Here is a 21,941-nt window from a genome sequence, read left to right as displayed (position 1 = left end):
TCGTGGCTTTTGGCTGGGTTGAGCGAGCCCAAGGGCAGCGAAGGCTGTTGGCCAAGGAGCGTAACAAATTGGGAGGGCCGATGGGGCACAGACTGGAGAGCGCTTAATGGCGTCGCTTGGAGGGGGGCTGCCAAAATGAACAAAAGGGCCTACTCTTATTTGTTTTACACAACGCAGATGCAACTATTGGGAATGGCCTTATCTTTTTTTTTTTCTTTTTTTTTCGTATACAAAATCGAGGCTCGTGAAAGAGCTAACATTAATCACACAAAAAGTCAAACCGACACAAAACACAAAAAACAAGGGGAGCGGCAGACAAGATGGGGAGAGAGGGGGAAGGACACAAACACATCATTTGAGAGCAGACACATCGGGAGGACTTGGGGGGAGATGGGAGAGGTATATCTAAACACATTCTATAAAATAACTGACGTCCTATGGTGACGTACGTGTTGCTTGTGGCCTATCTATGGGGTGCAACCTTTAACCTTTAATGATGTTATATTTACAAGTGTGGGTTCTCAAAACCGCAACAATATATATATATATATATATATATATATATATATATATATATATATATATATATATATATATATATATATATATATATATATATATATATATATATATATATATATATTGTTACGAATTTGAGAAAGTGTAAAGAATGTGAGAATTATGGTTTTGTTGTGTGTAACTGACCCTCGTAATGTAAAGAAAGGTCGAAGCTCGTCCTCTTAGTTAATTCCATAAACCTACACACAGGACACCATATATCCTTTTAAATAGTTAGTCCCTTATTCTATGTAGGCTAAGGATGTGTTTTCCAATAGGTTGACTCTTCATTGCACCGAATTAAATAAGAGTAGGCCCCTCCGATACCCCATGGCAGCTTCCAATTGCCAGGTTTGCTGCAATTGACTCTTTAGGCACTTTGCTGCATTTTCATCTCCCGTCCACTTTGCTGCATTTGACTCCATTACGCACGAGGTAACGACGAAGAAGAAAGGCGGGTCTCCACCTCGTCATAGAGGGGAGGAGTAAGTCGGCCCCGCTCATCCAACCCAGAACGAGGGGTTTGGCTTGAGAGGGCGGAGAGAGAACACTTGGGGGAGGTTCGCAAAGGTTGAAGGGCGGGGCCTATATAACCCGCAGCGCGACGCTCCCGAGAGGCAGATGAGCTGAGAGGAGAGATGAGTTCTGAGTCCAGGAGATGAGCAGGTGTGACCAAGCCGCCGTGAGACGTGCCGCGCTGCAGGAAAAACGGACCGAGGCAACGCAAGGAGCACGCGAGGCAGCAGTACGGAGAAAGGAACTTCGCCCGCGCAGTTTGGGACCAACGACCGCGGCTCGGCTTCTTGAGGGCGGTGCCTTCTGGCCCGACCGTGCCCAGTACCCACTGAACCTTCCTTGCCTCTCAAAGCCACCCATCTCCAAGCCATTCATTCCTGCCTGCATTTCCCCGTGTAAGTGTGATCGTCCGTCTGTCTTTAACGTTGTCCTGGGGTTTATTAATTAAGCTTGTATAGGTAAGCTAATGATTTCACTGTGTTCCTGCTCCTTCCATTTTCTGTATATAACCTTGACTGCTCTCTTTGCTTTGGCTTGTGTAAATAATTAATAAAGCCTGTTATTCCTCCGTACTTCTTCTTCTTCTTCATTCTCGTTCGGTCGCTTTAGTGGTTTCAATATTGAGTGTACGTGGCGCGATTCGGCCAACGTTTGAGAATCGGGTTAGTGATTGGTAATGGCTCGAACGTCGGGTTGCTAAAGACCGCTCGGCAACTAACTAGACCGTCCAAACCGGGGTTCGAGCGGTACTTGTCTCCCTAGTCTGCGGAGGGACGGATAAAGGTATTCGGGATAGACCCTGGACCCATAACCCTGATCCGTTCCATCCTGCGGGATAGCATTACAAGTACCAGGACCGGGGAGACGGCCAGCTTAACAGGACAAGGGGCTAATCACCCCTTGCTAACGGGAGAGCCGTCCCCCGTATCCGTAACAATTGGTAGTCAGGAGTTGGGATTCGAACCTGGGACTAAATTTATTTAGCCCAAATTTTGGGACACCAATTGTACTATTGGCCGTAACAATTGGTGTCTGGGAGTGAGATTTGAGGTCCGAACCAAATTTTTAATAACTTCAAAAAAAAAAATTTGGTCAAAAATTAAGAGCGCCCAAAATTGTTTTATAAAATCCTAAATTTGGAAATCGTGCCATGGACAATCAAGGTGATCGGATGCAGGTGGGTGAACTAGAAGAGGGGTTAGGGGTAACCCAGGACCACAGGGAAGAAATGAAGGAGGAGAACAATGGTAATGTGGTTGAGGGGGTTTCAGGTGCACAAAATGGCGCCCTCGCGCACGTGGTATCAGACGCACAAAGTGGCAGCTCGCACGAGCGCGGGGTAGCCGCGCCCGCTGCGCAAATAGGGGGAATTGATGTGCGGGACCTCATGGCGCAGATTAATGCAGCCATACTAATGGCGAATATGGGGCTAGAAGCCAAAATGGGACAAATGGGGGGCCAAATGGGAGCAATGAAGGACGAAGCGAGGGGTACCGGTGAACGGTTAGACAATAAATTTGCGGGGTTAGACAATAAATTTGAGGGGTTGGACAATAAATTTGAGGGGTTAGACAACGGGATTAAAGAGGTGAAGAATGGGTTAACGGGGCTAGAAAATAGGATGGAAGACAAATTGCGGGCAATAGGGGAGCAATCCGCCCAGGAAATCAAACGGATGGGGAACCAGATAGAGGAGGTGAAAATCGGGTTAGAAGGTAAACTGGATGCTCAGAGGGATGAATTGGGACAGATGAGGGCGGCATCTACCAAAGAGATGGGAGAAATGAAGGAGGAAATAAGACGAAGTGTAAGCGAGGAGGTCTCGGAGGTACGCGAGGAGGTAAAGCGAGGTGAGAAGCGTATGGAGAAAGAGGTGAGAAATGGGACGGAAAAGTTACAAGGGGGCATAGAGGACCTGACGCAGGAGGTGGAACAGCTGACGGTGGGACAGACGGAGTTAGTGGAGCAGGTACAAAGGAACACTGCGGTACTAGGAGGGTTAAAGGCGACACAAAAAGAACTAAAAGGCGACTTGATAGCGACGAAGAGGGAATGTCAGATGGTACGTGAGGGACTGACAACGAGGTTGGACAAGGTGACGGAGGCAATGGAGACGAAGGACCGGGAGGTGAGGATGCACATAGAAACTGTCAAGGTGGCCTTAGAGGACGAAATTGAAGAGACGCACCGGGAAATAAAAGAGGTGAAGCAAAAGTTAGAGGAAGTGGAAGAGGGGGTGAGTGAAATTAAGAAGAGACGGAGGGAAACTAAGAGGGAGATAAAGGAGGAGGTGATGGAATATGTACAAGGTCGGTGCTCAAATCGTGATGGTGTGCTCGTTAACCAAATAAAGAGTTTGCAGGTGGCGAAGGAGGTGCGGAGACGAGGTGCCAAGGTGAGTGGCGATATATTCGGAAATGGATATGATGGGAGGGGAGATTCAGTCGGCTTGGGGGGTGGTGTAGACCCGGGTGTTCGTGAGGGATCAATGGTGAGATGTATGACTGGTCCGGAGTGTATGGAAAGAGGAGGTGTGTGAGAATGTCCGACTCTGGGGTGTGTGAGGAAAAAGTGCGCGCCGAGGAGTGAGTGTGCTGTCGAGAGTGAGTTGGTCGTAGCGCGTGTGTGAGGGAGCACATGGAAGCGCGTAGTGGGGAGTGTTACAGAGGATGTAACGAAAGAGTGCACACCTGTGGTGAGTGTTACAGAGGATGTAACGAAAGAGTGCACACCTGTGGTGAGTGTTGCGGAGGGTGTAACGGGAGAGTGTGCGCAAGAGGATGCACGAGAAAGGTGTGTAACGGACGGGTGCATGAGCAAAGAGTGCACTGGCAAGAGTAAGGGTGAATGCGCGACCGAGTGTGGTGGTAAAATTAGTGAGAGTGACACAGAGCGTGAGTTGGTTGTGGCAGGTGAGAGAGGATGTACACCTGGAATGGAAGGATGCGCACCTGGAATGGTAGAGCGCGTATGGGAATGCACACTGGAATTGGTAGTGAGGCACGTGATTGGCTGTGCAAGTGAGAGCACACCTGTGGTTGTCACAGAGGAGGTGACCGAGGAGGGGGCGTGAAGAGGTGTGTTGGTGAGGTGTGCGAACGACGAGTGTGTGCAAAGGTGTGCGATGGTCAGGTGTGTGACCAAGTCTGTAAGCGGAATTAGTGTACCTGGGTGTGTCAGGGAAGGTGCAATGACAAAGAGCATGGGAACGGCTGGATGTATGAGCAAGGAACGGGCTGCGGGGTGTCAGCATGCAAGTGGAGCATCGACGCCAACCGGGTTAGCGGTTAGAGCGACGTATAGCCGAATCGGGCCCTCGGTGCGCGCCGGGCAGCTTTGCGTGCCGCGGGGACCCGCGGCGGTTTCGAAAGAACCGCCGTGCGGGATCCACGCCGGGCCGCGCTTTGAACGGCCGCGTCCGTGCTCCACTAGACGGAGCGGGCAGCCCGGTAGGAAGGGTCGTCATGGCGACCCCTTTTTGTTGAGGCGTTCCGGCAGGTCGAAATCGGGCCATTGGACGGCTCCGTGCCGAGATGGTGCATGGGATCTCGGCCCGGGTAAGCCCCCGTCCCTGCACCGAATGCCGGACGTATCCAGCCGCCGGCACCAAGCAACCCGCATTCATTGCTCGGCTTTACGAAGCCGAGCTTTGGAGATGAATTGGCGCACCGAGAGGCTCAAGTGAGTAGACGTATGATGAGGATAGTGTTTTGGACCCGAAATTGAAAAAAGCAAAATTTGATGATTGGCAAAGGATTGGCAGAGTGATGATTGGCGGACAATTGGTAGTGATTGGCAAATTTTTAATTAGCTGGAATTTGGTGTGCAAAATTGGTAGTGGAAGATGCCCGATGTGGTGGGATGGCAACTCTGCCATCTCTCACAGCGGGGGCAAAGGAGCAATAGATTTATGGGGTTTATGGCAGTGAAAACTAGCCCGGGAGGGTTAGGATATTGTGTGTAGGGACCTAGAGAAGATGACCTTAGGTAACGGTAAGATTAGGTAGTGACAATGATACCTGTAGTGGGGACGCAGGTAGATTAGTTTGGATTATAATGACGTGGTATGTGCTTAGTTTAAAGGGAATACGGGGAGCACTAATTTAGCAGGGCAACAGGTAGTTGAGATGATGCCGTGTGTGTGGTTAAAAGGTGTGATTGCACAGGTGTGCAACTGATCAGGTGGATGGAGCAGTGTATGAGTGAGTGACAGTGATGTGAGTTGTGCTGACCAAATGGTCCAGGAAGGAAGGAGGGTGCAGGTGGCACCAGGTGTGATTGCACAGGTGTGCAACAAAAGGTGAATGGAGAACAGGTGTATGGAATAAATGGTCTGGAGTATATGGAGTATTGGAATGGATGGTCGTGGAGTGAGTATGGTGGAAACTGTGGAGTGGAGTGGATGGTGCGAAGGTATGGATGGGGGAAAGGAGGATGTACCCCATCACGAATACCCGGGGAGGGTAGTGTAAGTGTTAGGTAGAGGGTACAGGTAAATTGTGGTTGGATATTGGCATCTGTGGTGCGGGTAGTTGCACAGGAGTGTAGTGATGGGTGCATTAGTGTCGTGGAAATGGGTGGGCGTGTAGCCTGTTAGTGTGTGTGTAGTTAAATGGGCACACCACCACTGTGAGGATGTCGGCCAGGTGAGGCCACAGGTGGGCTCTGGGAGCCGGTAGAGTTGTTGTGGATGGGGCCCGAGGATCCGGAGGACGGACCCGGGTAGCCCAGTGCCAGAGGGCACCAAGGGGTGACAGAGCCAGGAGGGGCCTTCCCCAATTAGATAGGTTAGGTGAGGAGCAGGTAAGCTCGGAGGCAACTACAGTGGTGGAGGTGTGCAGGTGGGTAGACCTGCTGGGAGAGCTACACGACTCAGCCCGGAAATTGTGCAAGGGCACCGGGAGATGAATCGGGGGAGTGAGACCCCAAATTGAGAAGCACCACAGTTTGGTCAATGGGAATTGGTTTTTAGAACCCATAGTGTAAGTTGGCCAATGGATTGGCAGGGAAAGACCCCAGGTAGTGTAAAGTGTGTTAATGTCATTTAGAAGATAGTTAGGTTTGAAATCTCCTTGCACCATCTGCATCCACTCACCTGAGGTAACGATGGTACTCCACACTATGCCATGGTTTGTTTTGATTATTTTTGTTGTGCAAATGTTTTGGATTTGTGAGACACATCATGACGTGGGTGTGACATTGTGCTGATGTTCCATCTCTCCCTCCTTATGAGGATTGATGATGAATTGGTGATGGCAAATTTTGGTTAGTGCGATTGTGAAGACGAATTTGGTGTAGGGGAAATATGGGGAAGACGTGACGTAGTGACGAATTGGTAAATGTGTAGATTGTTGTAAATATGGGGTAAGGGCAAGGGTAGAGTAGGTGACAGGGGGGGTGACGTACGGTAGGGACGAGCTTTTCTCACTTCGCTCTCCGTACGCACTTCGCCTTGCATTGCCTTGTTTGATGTGTACCCTTGTGACCTTACCCCTCGCTCACCTGTCTTTTCCCCCCTTTGTCTCCCACTCGAGGACTGTGCACCACTGGGCGTTGAGGGGAGCGTGCGGAGGTCGTCTTGTGTGCCAGGACCCTCGCAACCCGCATGCATTGCATTGATGTACCACTTTATGGACCGCTGTTCTGCGGCCAAGTACCACTTGATGGACCCCAGGTTCTGTGGCAGGGCACCTCTGTTGGAGACCGGCCATAGTGGCCAGGGAATCTTGCTTGCAGACCTCGGTAAGGTGGCACCTATGCCAAATAGGTGGACCACCCTTAGATGGCCGCTGTGGCCCTAAATAAAAATGGACATGGTTTGTGCTTTTTATATTTCCAAGTAGGCCGCATGAAGCCAGAAGACATCGGGAAGAACATCGGCCCAGCAGAGAAGGAGAAGACCACCACCAGTTGTTTTATTTTTGTGTGTTTATTACAAACAGTAATGACTGTGCACTGGTTGGTGCTTTTGGGTGCTTTGGGTGCTTTGGTGTTATTGGTACTGGTGCATCGATGCAATGCGTGCTGTCTCCTCCCTCCCAACAGGAATTTCCTTCTCTTTGTTTCCCTAAAGAGAAAAAAAAAACACAGGTCCTGGGTTGCGTTGTAAATAAGAAATAACGTCACTGTAAATAATGCTCCCCACCGTAAATGTATAGCTTGAAAACAATTCCGTAATTCGGTTATCCTGTGGGCGCAAATCTGTTAGGCAGGGTGCAATGCAGCAGGGGGACATATTTATTTGTGTTTTAAAATTGTCACACTCAGGGTCAGGTTAATTGTAGAGGGAATTACACCTCCGTGTCACATTAAGTTAAAGTTTTATAGGCCCGAGCACGGGCCTGAAGGAAGGAGGGTGCAGTGTTACGAATTTGAGAAAGTGTAAAGAATGTGAGAATTTATGGTTTTGTTGTGTGTAACTGACCCTCGTAATGTAAAGAAAGGTCGAAGCTCGTCCTCTTAGTTAATTCCATAAACCTACACACAGGACACCATATATCCTTTTAAATAGTTAGTCCCTTATTCTATGTAGGCTAAGGATGTGTTTCCCAATAGGTTGACTCTTCATTGCACCGAATTAAATAAGAGTAGGCCCCTCCGACGCCCCATGGCAGCTTCCAATTGCCAGGTTTGCTGCAATTGACTCTTTAGGCACTTTGCTGCATTTTCATCTCCCGTCCACTTTGCTGCATTTGACTCCATTACGCACGAGGTAACGACGAAGAAGAAAGGCGGGTCTCCACCTCGTCATAGAGGGGAGGAGTAAGTCGGCCCCGCTCATCCAACCCAGAACGAGGGGTTTGGCTTGAGAGGGCGGAGAGAGAACACTTTGGGGAGGTTCGCAAAGGTTGAAGGGCGGGGCCTATATAACCCGCAGCGCGACGCTCCCGAGAGGCAGATGAGCTGAGAGGAGAGATGAGTTCTGAGTCCAGGAGATGAGCAGGGGTGACCAAGCCACCGTGAGACGTGCTGCGCTGCAGGAAAAACGGACCGAGGCAACGCAAGGAGCACACGAGGCAGCAGTACGGAGAAAGGAACTTCGCCCGCGCAGTTTGGGACCAACGACCGCGGCTCGGCTTCTTGACGGCGGTGCCTTCTGGCCCGACCGTGCCCAGTACCCGCTGAACCTTCCTTGCCTCTCAAAGCCACCCATCTCCAAGCCATTCATTCCTGCCTGCATTTCCCCGTGTAAGTGTGATCGTCCGTCTGTCTTTAAGGTTGTCCTGGGGTTTATTAATTAAGCTTGTATAGGTAAGCTAATGATTTCACTGTGTTTCCTGCTCCTTCCATTTTCTGTATATAACCTTGACTGCTCTCTTTGTTTTGGCTTGTGTAAATAATTAATAAAGCCTGTTATTCCTCCGTACTTCTTCTTCTTCTTCATTCTCGTTCGGTCGCTTTAGTGGTTTCAATATTGAGTGTACGTGGCGCGATTCGGCCAACGTTTGAGAATCGGGTTAGTGATTGGTAATGGCTCGAACGTCGGGTTGCTAAAGACCGCTCGGCAACTAACTAGACCATCCAAACCGGGGTTCGAGCGGTACTTGTCTCCCTAGTCTGTGGAGGGACGGATAAAGGTATTCGGGATAGACCCTGGACCCATAACCCTGATCCGTTCCATCCCACGGGATAGCGTTACAAGTACCAGGACTGGGGAGATGGCCAGCTTAACAGGACAAGGGGCTAATCACCCCTTGCTAATGGGAGAGCCGTCCCCCGTATCCGTAACAATATATATATATATATATATATATATATATATACACAAAGAATTAAGTTAAGCACCCCCCCCCCCCCCGTTTTTTTACAACCTCGCACATTACAAGTTTGTTGTCGTCAAAACAGTGTAATATACCCATGATATTGCTATATTTTCTGGAGAAGTGATATTATGGTCACATAAAAACATAACAATCATGCCGTTTTCAATATTTTATTCTGAATAATTTAAGGTGAAATTTTTTGGGAATTTTAGGCATATTTTCACCTCAATTTAAGTATGGAGCTATAGGTCCATCACGGACAGTGTGGATGACGTTTATGTTTTCTAACGTACAGTCATTGTTCTGAGAAGACCTCTAGCGATCTTTGCGTCAATAACGTGTGTAGGACCCACGTGATCGGATCACTGACTCAACCAATCACTTTTTTTCACTTTGATCACTCAATTTCATCAATGGATAATTGCTAATGTCATACCAATCATTATTTGATCTCACATACCTTAGAATATATGCCAATGTATACATATACACAAAGAATATATATTAGGGGGTGCTTACCTTAATTCGTTGTGTAGGGGTGCTTAACTTAATTCTTTGTGTATATATATATATATACTGAAACACAAAAGAAACTTACCACCTTTGAAACCTTTAAATATCAACAATAACACTGCGTGTAGTAAATGTGTGAACTTATTTGTGGACATTAGTGTCCTCACTGTCAGACAAAACGGTCACGGATGGTCACTTGAACCTTCAATGGTCACTTCATAGCACAGCTGTTGAACAGCCGTTTTTACTGTCAGTGATTAGCCAAGGGGTACGGGATGATTTTAATGAGCTGCACGTGATGTCTTGATATTGGCTTTAAAAAGGCCAGTGCAAAATGGGCATTTCAATCAACATGCCACGATTGTCAAGGGATCAACGGCAGCGTGCCCTGGGCATGCTGCAAGGCGGACTGAGCTACCGTACAAACCAACAATTGCTCATTGAAACATTGGCATTTTATTGATGACATGTCAGGTTTTTGACCAAGATACACCATCTCATCAGTTTGTTCTACAGTACAGAACAGCACAGGGTGCAATGTCAGTCCCCTTTCAATAGCGTGTGTGGCAGGTAGCTCAGTCCGCCTTGCAGCATATGCCCAGGGCACGCTGCCGTTGATCCCTTGACAATCGTGGCATGTTGATTGAAATGCCCATTTTGCACTGGCCTTTTTAAAGCCAATATCAAGACATCACGTGCAGCTCATTAAAATCATCCCGTACCCCTTGGCTAATCACTGACAGTCAAAACGGCTGTTCAACAGCTGTGCTATGAAGTGACCATTGAAGGTTCAAGTGACCATCCGTGACCATTTTGTCTGACAGTGAGGACACTAATGTCCCCAAATAAGTTCACACATTTACTACACGCAGTGTTATTGTTGATATTTAAAGGTTTCAAAGGTGGTAAGTTTCTTTTGCGTTTCAGTATATATATAATATATATATATATATATATATATATATATATATATATATATATATATATATATATATATATATATATATATATATATACATACATACACACTACATGGCAAAAAAATATGTGGACACCCAAACATCACACACGTATGTGCTCGTCGAACATCTCATTCCAAAATCATTGGCGTTAATATGGAGTTGGTCCCCCCCTTTGCTGCTATAACAGCCTCCACTCTTATTGGAAGGCTTTCCACTAGATGTTGGAACATTGCTGCAGGCATTTGCTTCCATTCAGCAACAAGAGCATTAGTGAGGTCAGGCACTGATGTTGGGCGATTAGGCCTGGCTTGCAGACGGTTTTCCAATTCATCCCAAACGTCTTTGGTGGGGTTGAGATCAGGCCTCTGTGCAGGCCAGTCAAGTTCTTCCACACCGATCTTGACAAACCATTTATGTATGGACCTCGCTTTGTGCATGGGGGCATTGTCATGCTGAAACAGGAAAGGGCCTTTCCCAAACTGTTGCCACAAAGTTGGAACCACACAATCATCTAGAATGTCATTGTATGCTGTAGTGTGAATATTTGCCTTCTGTAGCTGTAGTACAGGGTGTCTCAAAATACATGGAACCCATGTCACTGCTAATAATTCTGCCAATATTAATGTTCTTGTTCTTTTTTTCAGATTTGAAGAGAGGAGACCATAACAACTAATAATTATCAATCAAAATGCCTTGGACAAAGGAGGAAAAAATATTTTGCGTCACTACTTATTTGGAGACGAAATCATTCATAACGGTGCAAGCAAAATTTCGCAGGAAGTTCAACTTCAACAACTATCCCCAGAAAAACCAAATTTATCGTTGGGCACACAAATTTCAAGCCACTGGATCAGTAAACAACCTCAACAAGAAGGCAGAAACACCCAGTTCTGGCAGGAAGCTAACTGCAAGATCTCCTGACAATGTGAATGCGGTGAGACATTCTGTCGGAAGGAGTCCGAAAAAGTCCATCCGAAGACGTAGCCAAGAGCTGGGTCTTTCCGTGCGTCAGTGCAAATAATCTTGATCAAGGATCTTCAGCTGTACCCATACCAGATCCAGATCAAGCATAAACTCACACCAGCTGACATGGCAAAACGTGTTGTGATGTGCAGGTGGTTCGAGAACAAGATCGAAGAGGATCCTGACTTTCTTGATGATGTTTGGTTCAGCGACGAAGCACACTTCTTGCTCTGTGGGCATGTCAATAGCAAGAACAATGTGTTCTGGGGCACACAAGCCCCAGACGAGGTGCTTCAGAGGCCCTTGCACTCTGTGAAATGCACGGCCTGGGTGGCCATCTCAAAACATGGCAAAATCGGACCGTTTTGGTGTGAAGACGCAGACGAGGAGGCAGTCACTGTCACAAAGGAGCGTTACATTGTGGTGCTCAACAAGTTCTGGAGGGGACTTGGGAGACGTCGTGGCGTGAATCGAGATGTGCAATGGTTCAAACAAGATGGGGCAACTCCACATCCAGCCAACATCACGATGGAGTGGCTGGACCACCGATTCCCTGATCGGCTGATCAGCAGGCGCCGCGAACCCGAGTGGTCTCCGCATTCACCCGATCTGAACCCCCCAGATTTTTATCTCTGGGGGTTCTAGAAGGACCACGTGTATGTGAATCGTCCTCAATCCATTTCTGAACTGAAAGTGGCCATCACCCAGAAGATTCGTGCCATCAGGAAGGAAGAGTGTGTCAGGGTGATTGACAACTTCGCTCGTCGGCTTCAAGTGTGTCTAAGGCGCAAAGGCGGTCATTTGGAACATGTGCTCTAATAAATGTATCCTTTGAGCTAGAGACCTCAAATCTTCAGTTTTTTTATTGTTATCATATCAGCTTCCAGGAAATGTAATCTTTTTTGGAGTTTCTTGTCTGAGTAATAAATTATTATCATGTTAATGGGTTCCATGTATTTTGAGACACCCTGTATTATGTGATTTAGTGTATGCTGTTGCGTTACGATTTGTTTGTGTATGTATGTATATATATATATATATATATATATATATATATATATATATATATATATATATATATATATATATATATATACACAAACATACACACACACACCCACGCATATATATGCACACATACATACATACATACATACATACATACATATATATATATATATATATATATATATATATATATATATATATATATATACACATATATATATACAGTCACGTGAAATAGCAAGTACACCCCATGTAAAGTATTGACTTTTTCAACATACAGCTATTTGATCTTCATTTCAACAATATTGATAGATGAAGGTGATATAATATAACAAATATCATGAAACATTTACATTTTGTAGTGCATTGTATAATTTAAATAAACATAAATGCAAATTTCGCATGTGGAAAAAGTAAGTACACCCTTGGCTCCAATAGGTGGTATTGCCCCCTTTGGCAGAAACAACATCAAGTAGGCGTTTCTTATAACTGTCTACAAGTCTCTGACATCGACTGGGATAAATTTTTGCCCACTCCTCCATGCAGAATTCTTTCAGCTGTGCGATGTTTGAGGGGTTTCTTGCATGCACAGCTCGTTTCAAATCCCCCCCACAACATCTCGATGGGATTTAGATATGGGCTTTGACCTGACCATTCCAGAACTCTCCATTTCTTTCTTTTCAGCCATTCGTTGGTGGATTTCCTGGTATGTTTAGGGTCATACCCTAAACGTGTCATGGAATGCCGAGCAAGCTCGATGCAGCAAGTGAGTAAGTAAGTTTAGGGTCATTGTCATGTTGCAAGGTCCACCTTCGGTTGAGCTTAAACTTTCCGACAGATGGCCTCACATAATCCTCAAGCACCCTCTGGTACAATGAAGAATTCATAGTGGATTATATGATGGTGAGCTGCCCAGGCCCTGATGCAGCAAAGCTGCCCCAAACCATAATATTTCCACTACCATGCTTTACAGTTGGTATCAGGTTCTTGTGGTCAAATGCTGTCTTTGGTTTTCGCCAAACATGTCTTCTGGTACTGTGGCCAAATAGCTCTACCTTTGACTCATCTGTCCAGAGCACATTGTTCCAGAAGTGCTGGTCTTTGTCTAGATGTTCATTGGCAAACTTTAGTCTTGCCCTGATGTTCTTTCTGGACAGCAAAGGTTTCCGACTGGCACATCTCCCATGTAGATCAAATTTGTGCAGCCTGTTTCTCATGGCAGACTCGTGCACTTTGACATCAACAGTGGCAAGAGCTACCTGTAGGTCCCGTGATGACATTCTGTGGTTCCTAGAGACTTCTTTCAGCATCTTGCGGTCTGCTCTTGGCTGAACTTGCTGGGGCGGCCTGGCCTGATCAAGTTGGCAGTTGTTTGGAATCTTCTCCACTTGTAGATGATCTTCCGGACAGTCGAATGATTGATTTCAAATTGTTTGGAGATCTTTTTAAATCCCTTCCCAGACTCGTAGGCATCTATAACCTTCTTTCTGAAGGCCTCAGGGAGCTCTTTTGATCGAGGCATGGTGACGCCGCACACTTCAACAACAAAGAGCAAACCAAACGAAATGTCTGAGGTTTCAATGAGACAGGTTCCTCCAAGATCCTCTCTAACGATGTTCTAATCATTTTCACCTGAGCTGGTGCACCTGATTCTAATTTTAGGTATTTGAAGTCGTGCTAAATGTAGGGGTGTACTTACCTTTTCCACATGCGAAATTTGCATTTATGTTTATTTAAATTATACAATGGACGACAAAATGTAAATGTTTCATGATATTTGTTATATTATATCACCTTTATCTATCAATATTGTTGAAATGAAGATCAAATAGCTGTACGTTGAAATATGTTGAAAAAGTCAAAACTTTACATGGGGTGTACTTACTTTTTCACGTGACTGTATATATATATTTAAATGGAAGTCTTCACCTGATTTCCTTCACTCCCTGGAAGAAGACTGACCAAAGGACAAATCAATACCTGGCGAGGCAGAACTTGAAAGGGAATGGTGCAAAGTAGAGCTCACCAAAATGTCTGTGTCTGTGGTAGCTGAACAAAATGCAATTGACTGCAATAACCTTTTCCAGTTAGAAAATGCTAATGAGAGCTACTGCCTATATACTGAGATTTCTGAGCAAACTGTTGTATTCTTTAAATTTTGACTGTGCGTGTGTACAACATTCTTGAATTTGTGATGCCCTGACAGAGTGATAACTTAAAATATGTGGAGCTGATTCCTCGACACGACGTCTCACAAATGACAGATTGATTTTGGAGGGATGGCATGTCAAGAGCTGATGGGGTGATCTAACTGTGGAGACCATGGATATATCCAGACAAGACACTCTTATACGAATGGCAGAAACTGGATGGTGCAAACAGCTTGTCAATGAGAGCAAAAACAACAATGCACGACCCCCAACACCATGCCCACACAAGTACAACACCCAACGGAAACTCCACCAATCACGCAACTCACATGTCACCATGTCCAACCAGGACACAAACCCAGCCATGTTCATGTCCCGGAGAAACAAAAACAAGAATGAACACAAGCACTGACCCACCCTTACACCGACAATACCAGATCGCAAGGAATTAATAAAAAGAGCAGACCATCAATAATGCGATTAGCATTTGTTACCACGCATACACGAAGCTACTGCTGGACTACATAATATCACAACATTAACCACACCCATTTAGATATGATTCGCCCGTGTTGCCATGGCCCCTCCCCCACAAGGCTGACTGACAAGCGTGGTGCCGCCCGCCCACATTTCCCTTCTGACTACTGTGCATAGTGATGCAGCTATGCTTACTTTTCGTGGGATCATTTTAAGTTGTGAATATCATGAGTAGTCATGGTCTTTCCACGATACAATGTAGTAGCTTGTTTAATCATGTAAGTCCTGAGCTTAAACCAATTTTGATCTAGACTGTCTGCAAAGAAGAAGAAGAGGAAGAGGAGGAAGAAGAAGTCAGGATATGAATAGCAGAGTCTGAAGAATCTAGAGTCTAGACTGTCTGCAAAGAAGAAGAAGAAGAAGAAGAGGAAGAAGAGGAAGTATTACAAAATGGCTATTTTGAATCTGTCAGTTTTGTATCTCAGTGATGTTGTTAAAAAGATTCATGACTGTTATTGAATGTGAAATTGTACACAGTCAACTAGTAGGTACTTTATCCAATATATAAAAAAGAACGTTTGTTTGTTTGTTTATTTGTTTGTGTGTGTGTGTTCATTTATGCATTCGGACCCTACTGGAACCAATGCAACCAAACTTTGCATGGCCTCTTCTTTCATCCAGAGGAAGATTGAGGGCTATGTTTGGATAAATAAAAAAAATTGAATAATTAAAAAAATATTAAAATCAGATAATTGGACTTCAGGCCTCGATCGGATATTGTGCTAATATACAGCCTGGGTTTTTTTTCCCAGGAGCGAACGAGTAATAAGCATTGTGAAGATCGTTTGTTGGGGTTGTATACACTATAGTTATTTGTTGTCAACAACACAAATTTAATTATAAATAGTGTTTACATGTGGGCATTTTATTTAAAAAGATTGCTTTACACAGGTTTATTATAACACTTCCGTGTTCAGACCTCGAGTGACTATGTTGCTCACACACTGCCACGATCGAGTAATATATATTGTGAAGATCATACAGTCACGTGAAAAAGTAAGTACACCCCATGTAAAGTTTTGACTTTTTCAACATATTTAAACATACAGCTATTTGATCTTCATTTCAACAATATTGACAGATAAAGGTGATATAATATAACAAATATCATGAAACATTTACATTTTGTAGTCCATTGTATAATTTAAATAAACATAAATGCAAATTTCGCATGTGGAAAAAGTAAGTACACCCCTGGCTCTAATAGGTGGTATTTCCCCCTTTGGCAGAAACAACATAAAGTTGGCATTTCTTATAACTGTCTACCAGTCTCTGACATCGACTGGGAGAAATTTTTGCCCACTCCTCCATGCAGAATTATTTCAGTTGTGCGATGTTTGAGGGGTTTCTTGCATGCACAGCTCGTTTCAAATCCCCCCACAACATCTCGATGGGATTTAGATCCGGGCTTTGACTTGGCCATTCCAGAACCCTCCATTTCGTTCTTTTCAGCCATTCCTTGGTGGATTTACTGGTATGTTTAGGGTCATTGTCATGTTGCAAGGTCCACCTTCGGTTGAGCTTCAACTTTCCGACAGATGGCCTCACATTATCCTCAAGCACCCTCTGGTACAATGAAGAATTCATAGTGGATTATATGATGGTGAGATGCCCAGGCCCTGATGCAGCAAAGCTGCGCCAAACCATAATATTTCCACCACCATGCTTTACAGTTGGTATCACGTTCTTGTGGTCAAATGCTGTTTTTGGTTTTCGCCAAACATGTCTTCTGGTACTGTGGCCAAATAGCTCTACCTTTGACTCATCTGTCCAGAGCACATTGTTCCAGAAGTGCTGGTCTTTGCCTGGGTGTTCATTGGCAAACTTTAGTCTTGCCCTGATGTTCTTTCTGGACAGCAAAGGTTTCCTCCTGGCACACCTCCCATGTAGATCAAATTTGTGCAGCCTATTTCTAATGGTAGACTCGTTCACTTTGACATCAACAGTTGCAAGACCTACCTGTAGGTCCTGTGATGACATTCTGGGGGTTCTTAGAGGCTTCTTTCAGCATCTTGTGGTCTGCTCTTGGGCTGAACTTGGTGGGGCGGCCGGGCCTGAGCAAGTTGGCAGTTGTTTGGAATCTTCTCCACTTGTAGATGATCTTCCGGACAGTCAAATGATTGATTTCAAATTGTTTGGAGATCTTTTTAAATCCCTTCCCAGACTCGTAGGCATCTATAACCTTCTTTCTGAAGGCCTCAGAGAGCTCTTTTGATCTAGGCATGGTGACGCCGCACACTTCAACAACAAAGAGCAAACCAAACTAAATGTCTGAGGTTTAAATAAGACAGGTTACTCCAAGATCCTCTCTGACGATGTTATAATCATTTCCACCTGAGCTGGTGCACCTGATTCTAATTTTAGGTATTTGAAGGAGTGATAAATGTCGGGGTGTACTTACTTTTTCCACATGCGAAATTTGCATTTATGTTTATTTAAATTATACAATGGACTACAAAATGTAAATAAACCACCTTTAGAGGCCATTTTTCCCCGTAAGCGGGGGCTGGCCTTTTTTCGGGGACCGTGGTTGTTGTTTTTTTTTTTTGGTCCCCTTTTTGAAGCAATGTTTTACGGCCGGATGCCCTTCCTGACGCCAACCCTTTTTGTCGCCTTTTTACGACAAACAGGGAATTACCAGTGAACTGGTACTCAATTTGCCGACCTCGGAAGGATGACAGGCTGAGTCAACCCCCCTGGCGTTAATTCAGCGATCGACCGGGATTCAAACCCAGGATCCTAGGATCCTAAGCTGGCACCCTAGCCGCTAGCCCAACACCAGGCTATCACTACAAAATGTAAATGTTTCATGATATTTGTTATATTATATCACCTTTATCTATCAATCTTGTTGAAATGAAGATCAAATAGCTGTATGTTGAAATATGTTGAAAAAGTCAAAACTTTACATGGGGTGTACTTACTTTTTCATATGACTGTATGTATGCAAGCTAATGATGGAAACTGAGTGTTCCTTTGGTGCGTTTCTTCCACAACTCTAATCCTCCCCATCTCGGTATGATCCGTCTGTTGCTTTTTTAACTTTAATCTACTACGACAATGAAGGTCAGCATGGTATGATCCGTCTGTTGCTATTTTAACTTTAATCTACCGCGTTACGTACATTGGCAGGGCATAATCCATCATACGTACACATACTCCTCCACACACACCAACAGCTCTTTAACTTTAATATAATGCGTCACAAAGATTGGTGCAGGATGATCTTTCTGTTGCTTTTGATGTGATGGCACGTCGTCCATCTGTCTGTCAGTCAGTCCGTCCATCTGTCCATCCGTAAACACTTGAAACTTCTTCTCCTAAACTGCTGATGGGATTACGACCAAATTCGGCACAAATGATATTTGTTATGTTGTGACGAAAGTTTGTTTGTGGTATCGGAGGGGAGGGCATGCACCACCCCCCCCCCCCCCCCCAAAGTAGGTATTTGCTCTTTTCTCTGAAACTACATACACAATTTCAATGAAGCTTCACCACAACCTTAATCACCCATGATTTACCAATGTTTGTTCAAAGCATTAGAAAAATTGAGGTCTGAGGATGTATACGGGGTGGGGGGGGGGGGCATTGCCCCCTAAAATAGTTTTTTGTTTGTCTGTCTGTTTGTTTAAAGTCTTATGATTATGTAAGTATGATTCTACATGCTGCCCTGTCTTCTAGCAACCACTGAAATTGGTTTAAAATACCTTTAGTCAGTGCAGTGTACTGTATATTCTACCAGGTGAGCTCCCAAGGGTATCGCCCTTATGTTTAACTTTAATCTACTGCGTCACGAAGATTGGCACGGTAAGATGCCTGCTGGAGCAATTCTGGTGGATTCAATCGCGCAAGTACAGATAGCTCTGGAAAGGACAATTTAGGCTCTGGGTGGGTTCTGGGTGGTTTCTTCACTTCTTTTCTCTTTTGGCGCTTCCTCTGGCTTGGTGACAGGCCTGTGGCTCCCTGCGAAGTGTAAAGTTTACAGCACTGCAAATCTTAAATCGTCCTAAAAACAGCTTAAATCGCTATAACTGCATTGCAATACGAGTCCAGGGGCGTCGAGGGGGGGGGGGGCAATTATGTGGGCCAATGATGTGGGTCAATTATGTGGGTCAAACATCCAAACGCGTAACCACAAGACTAACTGAACACCAACGTGCTGTAAGACGACAAGACAGGTTGTCATTGGTTGCGATACACATACACACACCAACACACATTCTCATGGAATCAGACCACGATCCTTGACACAGGATCTTTGAGGTGAACCGCGAGATTATCGAGGCCTGGTACTCTGATAAAAACTCCATCAACCGACACATCGACTTACATCCCACATACAAAGCACGACACATTCAATTACAACGTCAAAAACGGCCGTCATTTGAATGCAGGGAAGCCCTGTGATTGGCAAGGACTCGGACCAATCCATGACGTGAACCGCCCCCAACGAACTTAACGGTTAACACAACACTCAAAGCCTCTGAGGAAGAGAAATAGTATTTTCTCGAAACGTCAGGCTATTAATAAATTATAATTTTAAAATTATCTTACTGCTCAGTGTGCTATCCTTTTCAATATGAATCCTGAGCTGCAAATCTTTTGACATGTATATATAGTGGCGGATCCAGGGGAGGGGGAGTGCAGGGGGTGCGCCCCCCCTTCGATCCAGGAGGAGGGTGCAGGGTGTGCGCACCCCCCCCCCTCCCCTCTGCAACGCAACGGCATGGATGTGCTGGAGGCATACTCTATGATTGACGACAAGAAGGACGCTCACTCAACTACGGTCAAATGCTGAAACTGAATTCTCTCTTTGGTTCGATCACGCTAAGGCCATGATAGGATCTGTAGGAGGTGACGTCACAATGCCGAGAGTTGTAAAACGACAAATCCACCGTCCAAACACTGCCGCCAATACTCCCTTGCTGTTCTACCTCAGAAACATGTCCATTCCATTTCTCGACCACCTCAGCCAGGAAATGGACACCCGATTCTGTACTGAAAATCGGGAAGGTAGTGATCTGTTTCTGCTGATGCCATCTGCAATAATCGCCGATACCTGCGACATTCCAGCCCGACATCAGAAGCTGTTGCGTTGGGAAAACGACATGGAACATCCCGCAGGACTGATAAATGAGCTTAGAGACTGGCAGATGTTTTGGAGAAGGAAGCCCAACAAGAAGCTTCCAAGCACATTCATGGATTGTTTCTGCGCAGTAGATGGAGACGAATTTCCATCCATCAAAGTCCTACTCCATATTGGATGCACCCTCCCTGTAGGCTCCTGTGAGGCCGAACGCTCATTTTCTTGCCTGCGTCGTCTGAAGACCTACCTAAGATATTCCATGGGAGAAAGTCGGATGGCATCTCTGGCCCTCATGAACATACACCATGACTTCACCATATCTCCATATATATGATGTGTGTGACATTTTCATTCGGAAACACAAGCGCCGTCTATTCCAAAATAGCATAATTTACGATTAATAAAACAATTCACATTCCGCTGTCCTATCTGATCTCTTTTGTGGGGAGAACCACCTGCCTTGAGCTTCACAACCTCGGCGCATGGCGGTGCCGGGCTTTGACCAGCACCTATTAAGTTGCTCTATACACCTTAACATGGCGTGCGTTTAGAAACATGGGAATTCTTCTGGATTCTTTGTAGTTAATTAGCCGAATTAACTCAGGAGATGATAACAATCATTTCGCGAGAACTACACAAATCAGAAATTCCATATCAGAAAGCTCCAGTAGAACTACACAAAAAACATGCTGCACGCATGCACACCACAGACACACACACACACACACACACACACACACACACACACACACACACACACACACACGCAAAATTCATCAATTTATAGCAGAACGAACAGCTGGGCAAGTCGTTTCATCAGTTCCTCCATCTGACCACCAGTCATCGCGATTCTGTTGAACTGTTGGACCAGGGAAGAACGCAAGGAACTGCAGAAATTTCCAAGAACGCACGAAATGCCGTTTCTGACGATCAATTTTAAAAAAAATTCTGGGGGAGGACCCACAGACCCCCCCCCCTCTTAACCCCCACCCCTCCCCAGCGCTTATGTCTCCTGCACCCCACCACCCTGGTCTTGAAATTCCCGGATCCGCCCCTGATATATATATATATATATATATATATATATATATATATATATACACATACACACACACACACACACACACACACACACACACACACACACACACACACACACACACACACACACACACACACACACACACACACACACACATCTCCCATGAGCCCTTGATTACTGCGACCTAAAATAAATAAAGAACCCTAAGAATATGTGAGTCACTTTCAAACCACATGAATTCCTTACTCATCCTACATAAACTATGTCTTAATGACCTTGTTATTCATTTAATATGGCGTGAGTGCCTCTGCGTGTCTCAAACAGAAAAATAACCTTGAGGAAATCATTTTCACGGAATTTCTTTTAATCAATTTAAAAGTGCAGCATGAAATTTCCTGTAAATCTGTCACACAAGTCAGAATGAATGACTAACTGTTTATTTGGTATAACAAATTAACTCTGATTCCTTTGCATGAGTGTTATCATACAGTAGTATTAGGGCTTTGTGTGTGCTTGTGAAAGATATTGATTTCATGACATCATGAAGCTCGAACATCTCATTCAAGTCATTGCATTTCTCATACATTGAACACCCGTACCAGAATTTATTAAGGCAAAGCAGAAATCGTAAATCTCACAGGAGAAATCAAGCAAATGCCAGTTTAAATAAGCGAAAGCCAGAATTAAAAGATATTTACAAATCATCACCAAGCACTCAGTTGAGGGAAAAAAGGAGCAAAAGCAAGCCCTGGTGATTGTGACTTAGAACCTAGCAAATAAAATGTAACGACCGTTATAAGGACAAAGAGACAAGAATGATAATGTGAACTTTGCTCACTCATT

The 21,941-nt window shown here is 45.0% G+C and overlaps 1 protein-coding gene across 1 annotated transcript in view; it reads right to left on the bottom strand.

Moving 5' to 3' along the window:
• The window catches only part of LOC144893542 (fibroblast growth factor 14-like), a 203,370-nt gene that overhangs the window by 158,219 nt on the left and 23,210 nt on the right, over positions 1-21,941 (bottom strand). The window lies entirely within an intron of this gene.

The sequence above is a fragment of the Myxine glutinosa genome, chromosome 1 (assembly GCF_964187855.1).
Source record: "Myxine glutinosa chromosome 1, kmMyxGlut1.1, whole genome shotgun sequence".
Classification (NCBI taxonomy): Eukaryota; Metazoa; Chordata; class Myxini; order Myxiniformes; family Myxinidae; genus Myxine; species Myxine glutinosa.
The sequence above is the reverse complement of the archived record's forward strand: the minus strand, read 5'-3'. Positions and strand labels throughout refer to the sequence as shown.